At 41.0% G+C, this 10,770-nt stretch overlaps 1 pseudogene; it reads left to right on the top strand.

Annotated features, from left to right (window-relative positions):
* The first annotated feature begins 977 nt into the window (after nucleotides 1-977).
* On the top strand, nucleotides 978-3,557 carry LOC119945040 (annotated as a pseudogene).
* The last annotated feature ends 7,213 nt before the right edge of the window (nucleotides 3,558-10,770 follow it).

Genomic DNA, 10,770 nt, shown 5'->3' with positions numbered 1-10,770 from the left:
TACTTGGAATATAGTGAGCCCTTGATAAATACCATAATTAACACGCTGAGAATAGTAAAACCACTCTTGAGAAGAGTTTATGGAAAACTGAGCTGCAATGATTGAAATAAAAACTCCTCACTATTGGCTTCAGAGCTCTCCATCACTTTGCCCCCTCTTACCTCACCTCCCTTCTTTCCTTTTACATCCCATCCCTCACACTCCACTCCTCTGTTGCTAACCTTCTCACTGTGCCTCCATCTCGACTGTCCCACCATCGACCCCTGGCCCTTATCCTACCTCTGACCTGGAACGCCCTCCCTCCTCAAATCCACCAATCACTCTTCCTCCCTTCAAAGGCCTACTGAAGACTCACCTCCTCCAAGAGGCTTTCCCAGACTAAACCCTCCTTTTCCCCAGAGCCCCCCTCCCTTCTGTGTCACCTTGACTTGCTCCCTTTGCCCTGCCCCCCTTCCTGCCCCACAGCACTTACGTATATATGTGTATATTTGTGCATCTATAATTCTGTTTATTTATATTGATGCCTGCTTACTTCTTTTGATGTGTATATATCTATAATTCTATTTATTTATAATTGATGTCTGTTCACTTGTTTTGATGTCTGCCTCCCCCCTTCTAGACTGTAAGCCTGATGTGATCAGGGACTTGTCTACTTGTTTTGTCACCTGTCTATTTGTTTTGTCACCTGTCTACTTGTTTAGTTTTGTTGTCTGTATTTGCCTTCTAGACTGTGAGCCCGTTGTTGGGTAGGGTCCGCCTCTATATGTTGTCGATTTGTATTTCCCAAGCGCTTAGTACAGTGCTCTGCACACTGTAAGGACTCAATAAATACGATTGAATGACTGACTGAATGAAAATGTTTTGAACTCATTTATGAAGCATTGTTCAATCATCTCAAGGCAAACCTAATAAGGATCATCATTCTCTTTACAGAATCTGCAGCTCTCACTTGTGAACTTAGTGCCTACTTTAGGTTGATGGAGAATGAAATAAATGTGACAGAATTCATTCTGTTGGGACTCACACAGGATCCAAGGTTTCAGACAATCATCTCTGTTGTGTTTTTATTCATCTACATCACCACCGTGGTGGGAAATCTGATCATTGTGGTAACCATAGCTTCCAGTCAGACTCTGGAATCCTCCATGTATTTCCTTCTGGCTCACTTGTCATTCATAGAAGTCTGCTATTCCTCAGTCAACACACCTAAATTGATCATCGACTCCCTCTCTGAGAAGAAAATCACCTACTTAAAAGGCTGTATGACCCAGGTCTTTAGAGAACATTTTTTTGGCGGGGCTGAGATCATTCTCCTCATGGTGATGGCCTATGACCATTACGTGGCGATTTGCAAGCCATTGCACTACACGACCATCATGAGCAGACATCTCTGTAACTCACTGGTGGCCTTGGCCTGGGCCGGAGGTTTCCTTCATGCCACAGTACAGATTATCTTCATGGCACACTTACCATTCTGTGGCCCCAATGTCATCGACCACTTCATGTGCGATTTATACCCTTGCTGAAACTGGTCTGCTCCGATACTCACACCTTGCGCCTGCTGGTTGCTGTTAACAGTGGTGGAATGTGTGTGTTAATCTTTGTCCTGTTGATGATTTCCTATGCCTTCATCTTGCACTCCCTGAAGACCCAGAGTGCTATGGGTAGGATCAAAGCTCTCTCCACTTTTGCCTCCCACTTCACCGTTGTCATCTTCTTCTTTATTCCATGCATCTTTGAATATGTGCAGCACACAACAACCTAATCCATTGACAAGACTATTGCAGTATTTTATACTATGATAACCCCCATGCTAAATCCCTTCATCTACTCGCTGAGAAATGCAGAGATGATAAATGCCATTAGAAAGTCAGTGAGCAAAACAGTGACTTCTGCCCTTGAATAAGTGAAAATCTAGAAAAAGTGTTATTAATGTAAATGAGGAAATCAGCTGCAGAATGTTCTTGCCCCTTTTTTGGAGAACACACACTGTATTGAACAAGGGAAACTTGGTCGATGATTTTCATAGATTTTAGGTCAGAGGTCAAATGAACATCATTTCTTTGTTGATTTGGAAATCTTCCTGTTTTAGATGCTGTTTCACCACCATCCTCTGGCTACTTGTCATTCATTTATAGCCATTCCTAATGCAAGTACAGAGAATAAATGAGAGGAGTGTCATTAAAGAATGAGGAGAAGCATTGTCTAATGGAAAGAGCATAGGCCTGGGAGTCAAAGGAAGTGGATTCTAATCCCGGCTCTTCCAGTGGCCTGTTGTGTGACCTTAGGCAAGTCACTTAACGTCTCTGTTGCCTCATTTGTAAACTGGGGGTGAAATATCTGTTCTGCATACTAATTAGGCTGTGACCCCCATGTGATGCAGGGACCGCATCCTACCTGATTAGCTTGTGTCTGCCCCAGCACTTAGTACAATAGCTGACTCAGAGCAAGCACTTAAATAACAATAATAATAATGGACATTGTGAGAACTATTATGACAAAGTATTTATTGAACACCCACTGACTGCACTCTACTAAACACAGTTCTCTGAACTAAATGTTTAGGAAAGGAAAATGTAAAGAAGCCATGCCTTCCCTACCCACTGGTAGCATACATTCTAATTCAATGAGAGATAGGTATTAATTTGGGGGTGGTTTTATCCAATTGTCTTGTTTTATGCTGTTGAGTCATCTCCAACCCACAGCAACTCCATGGATACCTCTCCCCCAGATTGCCACTCATCCATCTGCAATTGTTCTGGTAATATATCCATAGAGTTTTCTTGGTAAAAATACAGAAGTGGTCTACCATTGCCTTCTTCCTCGCAGTAAATGAGTCTCCAATCTTGACTCTCTCCCATGCCTCTGCTGCCCAGCACAGGTGAATTTTGACTTGCAGCAGGTTTCCTTCCACTCACTAGCCACTGCCCAAGCTAGGAATAGAATGGGCATGTCTCTGCTTAACTCTCCTTCCCAAAGCCGAGATGGGTAGAGTACTGGAAATTCTCCAGTTGCGATCCTGAGAAGGTGCTTTACCCTATAACTCTACTGGGTAATGGGTCGGAGAAAGTTCTGAGATCAATCAGTAGTATTTACTGAATGCTTACTGTGTGCAGAGCAATGAATTAAGAATGTAGAAAAGGACAATACAACAGAATCGGTAAACATGATTCTTGCCCACAAGGACCTTACAGTCTAAGAGGAGAGACAGACATTACATTTGTAGATGAGGTCACTGAGGCATAGAGAAGTTCAGTGACTTGCCCAAGGTCACACAGGAGACATATGACAGAGACAAGATTTTAACCCAGATCATCTGATTTTCAGGCTTGAGCTCTTACTAGGGCCCACTTCTCTAGGAACTACTTGTCAGCAAACTGCTGTGGACTAGCAATTCATTTCAAAATCAAGGTAATTTACCACCCACTACACAAACAAGAATCTCCAAAAGTGGCACAGACCTAAATACTGACACTCATTTCTTTACATCCTTAAATGATGCAAAAATAGAAGAAGATGTAGAAAACAGAATCAAGACCATTAATGCTTCCTTTTAGAGAGTGGGAGACTACATGGCATCCACTTCCAAATGAATCTGAAGGTGGATGGAGTATTTAAAATGGAGCAATTATATTACCCAAATGAGAGAAACCGCATGGTCTAATGGAAAACCTATGGGCCTGGGAGTCAGGGGATCTCGGTTCTAATCCCAGCTCTGCCCATTCCCTGCTATGTGGTCGTGGTGAAAGCATTTAACTTTTCTTTGCCTCAGTTCACTCATGTTTAAATAGGGATTCCATGCCTGTTCTCCCACGTACTTAGACTGTGAACCCCATTTGGGACAGAGACTGTGTCTAACCTGATAACGGTCTAACTATACCAGTGCTTAGAACAGTATAATCACATAGTACTTTCTTAACAAATACCATAACAAACAGACGTCACATCTGACTTCTAGAGAGGTTCCAACATCCCTGCATATAAACAATACTTAGTATCCAATGACTATAGAGGGTCACAACGTGGTCCTGGAAAACAGGCAATTCATCGGCATCAAAGTATCACCCCCCCTCAAGCGTTTACTACATTCTCCCTTATGTAAACACTCGGTAAATAGCAATTCTGGTCCCTTTGTTTGTTTCACTGGGTTGAACGCTGTAGGAAAATGGATCAGCCTCTTCTCTCATCTCCCATCCTCCTGTCTCTCCCCACTTAAATCTATACTTCACGCTACTTCCTGGATCATCTTTGCGCAGAACCGCTCTGGGCATGTTACTCTCCCCTCCTCAAAAATCTCCAGTGGCTACCAATCAACCTACACATCAGGCAAAAACTCCTCAGTCTCGGCTTCAAGGCTCTCCATCAACTCGCCCCCTCCTACCTCACCTCCTTTTTTTCCTTCTACAGCCCAGCCCGCACCCTCCACTCCTCTGCCGCTAACCTCCTCACTATGCCTCGTTCTCACCTGTCCCGCCATCGACTCCTGGCCCATGTTCTCCCCCTGGCCTGGAATGCCCTCCCTCCACACATCTGCCTAGCTAGCTCTCTTCCTCCCTTCAAAGCCCTACTGAGGGCTCACCTCCTCCAGGAGGCCTTCCCAAACTGATCCCCCTCCTTCCCCTCCCCACAGCACCTGTATATATGTATATATGTTTGTACATATTTATTACTCTATTTATTTTACTTGTACATTTATTTATTTATTACTCCATTTATTTATTTATTTTACTTGTACCTGTTTATTCTATTTATTTTATTTTGTTAATATGTTTTGTTTTGTTGTCTGTCTCCCCCTTCTAGACTGTGAGCTTGCTGTTGGATAGGGACCGTTTCTATATGTTGCCAACCTGTACTTCCCAAGCGCTTAGTACAGTGCTCTGCACACAGTAAGCACTCAATAAATATGATTGAATGAATGAATATGTTTGTACATATTTATTACTCTATTCATTTTACTTGTACAGATTTATTCTATTTATTTTATTTTGTTAATACGTTTTGTTCTGTTGTCTGTCTCCCCCTTCTAGACTGTGAGCCCGCTGTTGGGTAGGGACTGTCTCTATATGCTGTCAACTTGTACTTCCCAAGCGCTTAGTACAGTGCTCTGCACACAGTAAATGCTCAAGAAATACGATTGAATGAATGAATGAATGAAAGAATGACCCAAGACACCCAAACAGCTGCTCTTGGGTGAGCTGAAAAAGGGTAGCCAAAAGGAGGATTGCAACAGAATCAATCAATTGACTAATCGATCGATCAGAAGCCTAGATGCTTTCAAAAATGAAGTAAAATAAAACCCCAAATAATGTGGCATAATGTCTATCATCTGGGAGACAGCATAAGATGGCAGATCATCTTGGCATTTATTAGTTAAAAATAAAGTGAAGTCCCTGTGTTCTGGAGAAACTTCTACCTACTCTATTATGTTGTACTTTCCTAGCAGCGTGGCTTAGTGGAATCAGAGGATGTGTGTTCTAATCCCAGCTTTGCCACTTGTCTGTTATGAGACCTTAGGTAAGTCACAACTTCTCTGTTCCCTCATTTGTTGAATGGGGATTAAGACTGTGAGCCCCATGTGTGACAATCCGATTACCTTATATCTACTACAGTGCTTAGAACAGTGTTTGGCACATAGTAAACGTTTAACGAATACCATAATTATTATTATTAAATGCTTAATTCAGTGATTTGCACATAGTAAGTGTTCAATACATGGCATTGATTCACTGGTTAAAACTGGGGATAACAAATGTCACAGTGTGGCAAAGGGCCTGGGAGTAAGAGGAACTGTGTTCTAATCCCAGCTCTGCTACTTGTCTGTTGTGTAACCTTGGGCAAGTCATTTGACTCCTCTGTGCCTCAATTACCTCTCCTGTAAAATGGGGACTAAAACTGTGGATCCTATGTAGAACACGGACTGTTCCCAACCTGAGCACCTTGTATCTACCTCAGTGCTTAGAACAGTGCCTAACTCGTAGTGAGCACTTTACAAATATCCAAAAAGGGGAAAAGGAAGCATCTTTATATTCCAACAGTGTGGAAGGAATTGTTAGTCACACTTATATAGCCCAATAAAAATCTCAATATTGTCATCCTTAAACCCAAAGGACAAGTAGATATAAATTCCTTATGTCTTCACACATTCTGCACCTTATCCTTGAACTTCTTGCTTTGTTTTCTTTACATCATAGCTCTACTAAATGTCCTCTTCTTCACCCATTTTGCCTCCAAATTAATTGGAAATGTAGCTATAACTTCCTTCCAGAAAGAATACTCTGGTAGTGATTGGTCCTATTGCCAAACATGGTGTTAATTTCCTAAGGCCAAATGGAGCTCTCTCCTAAATGTTTAGCTTTGACAAATAGTCCTTTTTATTATTTTGCCCCTTTTTTTTGATAAATCTATACCTAGGAATTGTGCTAGACAGGCAGTGGTATAGAGGAAATTTAAATCCAATTCAATTGTTTTGAATGCAATGCTACAACAATGATAATGGCTTATTAAATTAGTCTTAATTCTAGCTACTACACTCTCCATAATCCTAATTGGCATTTCATGTTTAAGAAATTGGAATTTTAATAACTAAGGCATATATTATATTTATATAATACACATATCCCTTATATTAAAAGAGATCAATTACCACTTTTAACCAAGGCCTCAGTATTTCCTAATCCACAGTCATTGTTAATATCTTTGATACATTTCACAAATAATAGTAATGACACTGGTATTTGTTAAGAGTTTACTATGTGCCAGGCACTGTACTAAGTGCTGGGGCACGTACAAGCAGACCAGGGTGGACATAATCCCTGTCCCACAAAGGATTCACATTCTCAATCCCCATTTTACAGATGAGGTAACTGAGGCACAGAGAAGTTAAGAGAGTTGCCCAAGGTCACATAGCAAAGAAGTAGTGGAGCTGGGATTAGAACCTATGATCTTCTGACTCCCGGGGCTTGCTTTATCCACTATGCCAGGCTGCAAGAATATATTATATACCTGTAATTGAAAATTTAACATTTGTAATTGTGGAGTGATGTTACAGTTTCAGACAATTATTATTACTAGTTTTTGACCAATTGTAAATAAGAGGAGCTCTGTTTTCATTTGAGCTTAGTCACGGTCTCAACTTCAGGTTCTGTTGTATTGCATTCTCCCAAGGGCTTAGTACAGTGCCCTGAAAATGGTAAATGCTCAGTAAATAACGTTGACTAATTTCGGATCTTATGTTCCTAATACCTTTCTGTTCCACATTATTACATGGATATTGTTGTACTGTGTCTTTGCTTTTGGCTACGCATTAATATTTTGGTTTGTCTCGGTATACTGCAGTGGCAATGCTCTTTTCCTCAATACCTTTTGACTCTTGAGGTATTTATCCTTTTATAAAGGTCTTAAATATCTGTTTCCTGTGCCAGATATGAAGTGTACTTGCCAGAAAAGCCAAATATTTCATCATTACCTGTTACTCTTACTTCTCGTTTGTAAGACTTGCTCACCTGTATTCCATTTTGATTAATTTTAACACCAACACTCAGCAAATTGAAATTCCCTTTGAGCTAAATTACATTTATTTTTATTCAGTTTTGCATCGATATTATGAGTTTTAATCAGTGTTGTTCAGTAATTCAATTCTGGGGACATGAAGTTCTCCTCAGAAACATAAAGCATTTGGATCAACATGAAAAACAATCTTTTGACATTGTCCTTAAGTAATCCTGCCAAGCGACTCATTTTTCAATAAATCCCCACCTGTTGCATCAACAATATTAAATATCTCTCTCTGCTGAGGAAGCCGAGTTATTTCAAAAAATCTCTTGACAAGCAATATTTGAAAAACAGTCAGAGCTAGTCATTTAGGGGTTTTATCGCTCATTGCAGATTAGCTTTATATGAATGTCTGTTTCTCTGGAGACAAGAGGGAAGGTTGTGGTTGTTTTCTTGAATTGGTCATCCTCTGTGACAGGTACAGATCTTCTGAGGCTCAGACTTGGAACATCTAGCTGAAGGTTGAATTACAGTCATGAACGCCAAGAGTGCCACAGCTAGTGCCCAATATGAATATGACTGAATGCCTGAACTCCAGAACAATGACCGCTGTCTTCTAGGCAATAATTTCGAGGAGAAGACTCACAAGACTCACAGGAATTTCTTCATTCCATAATAGTTCTATTTTATTCTATTCTCCCCATCTAGAATGTAAGCTTGTCATGAGCAGGAAATGTGTCTACCAACTCTATTATATTGTACTCTACTCAGTTATTTGTACAGGGCTCTGCACACACTAAATGCTAAATAAATATGATTCATTGATTCTTTGTCTTATCTCTTTTCATATTCGTTCTCTAGGGACATTAAAGATATAGGAGTTGCTTCGCTCAGGTGTCAACAAGAAAAAGGAAGGGACAAAATGTGATTATTTTTCAATGGTATTTCCTAAGCATGTACTATGTGTGAAGCACTGTTCTAAACACTGATGTAGATGCAAATCAATCAGGTTGGCTCCTGTCTCACATGAGGCCCACAGTCTAAGTAGGAGGGGAAACAGGTATTGAATCCCCATTTTACAATTGAGCTACCTGAGGTGCAGAGAAGTGAAATGACTTTTCCAAGGTCACCCAGCAGATAGGCTGCAAGCTGGGATTAGAACCCAGGTCCTCTGAATCCCAAACGTGTGCTCTTTCTACTATGCCACGCTGCTTCCTGTTACATTATCACAGGATGCCATTTCTAGTTGCAAGTGAGTGAGGACTGAGTCTAGCTGAGAAATGAGTTGATTATTCAAGAACATTTATTCAACACCATAAATGATAACATGTGGACCAGTCCTTCTAGGCTGTAAACTCGCTGTGGGTGGGGGACATGTCTGTTATATAATAATAATGATGGCATTTGTTAAATGATTACTATGTGCCAAACAGTGTTCCCATCTGTACTCTCCCAAGCATTTAGTTCAGTGCTTTCACACAGTAAGTGCTCAAAAAGTACCACTGATTGATTGACTGACCAAGCTTTTTTCTCTGTTGGGAAGGGATGACTGGTGCATAGAGTAAGAACATGGAGACACAGAGAGATGAGTTTTATGCTTTGAGACTTAGTAAGTCTATTCCAGGAAAACATGTGGGAATGCTACAGTCACAATAAGAAGATTTAGGAGCTCAGAAGACCAATCCATGTAAGCATTTAGAATGCTACATTCAATTTAACTGCTGAATCCAAACAACATGGTTTGGGTGAAACAGAGGAAATAGTTCCCAAATTCTTCCTTTTTCTAAGATGATCTCACCTTTCCATGCCTTTCCTTGGATTTATGATGCAAGATTGTCCTACCATTGATGAGGCTGCATCCATGAGTATGTTATTAAGAGACTCTCTCTTACACATTTTGTCCATGAAAATAGTGTCCCTTTTCTACTCAAGTGCCATTCAGCTGAATCTTCCTCAGACATTACTGAGGTGTGTAAGCTTCTTGTGGGAATGGAATGTGTGTACCAACTCTGTTATAATAATAATTATAATGGTGGTAATTGTTAAGTGCTTAGAATGCGTCAAGAACTGTACTAAGTGCTAGTGTAGGTATGAGATAAGAATAATAATTCTGGTATATTATAAGAACGTACTGTGTGCTAGTCACTGTACTAAGCACTGACCAGGTCCCACGTGGGCCTCACAGTCTACATATGAGGGAGAACAGGTAGTGAATCCCCATTTTGCAGATTAGGGAACTGAAGCACAGGAAGTTAAGTGGCCTGCCCAAGATCACACAGCAGGCAAGTGGCAGAGATGGGATTAGAACCCAGGTCCTCTGACTCCCAGGCCAAGTCTTTCCACTAAGCCATGCTGCTTATTATACTCACCCAATTACTTAGTCCAGATCTCTGCACACAGTAAGCAATAAATATCATTGATTGATTTCTAGAAAGGAGATAGTCTGGTCTACCACCAGCAGGCCTTGTTCCTGTAGGTATAAGCTCCTTGTGAGCAAGCATCACATCTACCATCTCTATTATATTGTATTTTCTCAGTCAATTGATGCAGTGCTCCACACCCAGTAAATGCTCAATAAACCTTTTTGATTAACTGATGCTCCTCAGTTTCTGATCCATTTGGCTGACTCTACCTCTCCCGATTCATTGACCCCTATTGTGTGATAGTAGGTAGGACATAGAGGCAGAAGATCTTCCTTTGGGAGAAAATAGGCCTAGTTAGAGTCCCAGAAGCCTCAGAAAAGTCCAAAAGAGGCATTCACTTGGGAGCTTGGGACTGAGTTAAGTGGTGAGAGTCAGGTAGGAGTTGAACACTGATGAGTTCACCCCAGTTTTCTATTATTCTTGTTTGTATGTATTTCCTCTCCTTGCAGTTAGAGTACTTTGATTTGTCATCTCAAAGCTTCCCTCAGTGGGAGAGAATCTGCAGAGAAACAGAAGAATTCAGCAATGCTCTCAGTAGTTCTCCCTTGGGAAACTGGGAGCAGTTTTGCAAATAACATGATTGACCCTCAAAATGCTAACAGCCTGAACTGCTTTGTTTGAGACCTCTGCACCCTCTGCAAATCCCACCTGGACTTGGTGAACAGCAGAAGACTCCATTTGAAATTATCATTAAGGTAAGGTGGCTTAGTGGAAGGAGCATGTGCTTGGGAGTCAGAGGATATGGGTTTTAATGCTGGCTCCACCACTTGTCTGCTGTGTGACTTAGGCAAGTCACTCAACTTCTCAGTTATCTCATCTGTAAAATGAGAATTAAGACTGTGAGCCCCATGTGGGA

The sequence above is a fragment of the Tachyglossus aculeatus genome, chromosome 24, assembly GCF_015852505.1.
Source record: "Tachyglossus aculeatus isolate mTacAcu1 chromosome 24, mTacAcu1.pri, whole genome shotgun sequence".
Taxonomy (NCBI): domain Eukaryota; kingdom Metazoa; phylum Chordata; class Mammalia; order Monotremata; family Tachyglossidae; genus Tachyglossus; species Tachyglossus aculeatus.
The sequence above is the reverse complement of the archived record's forward strand: the minus strand, read 5'-3'. Positions and strand labels throughout refer to the sequence as shown.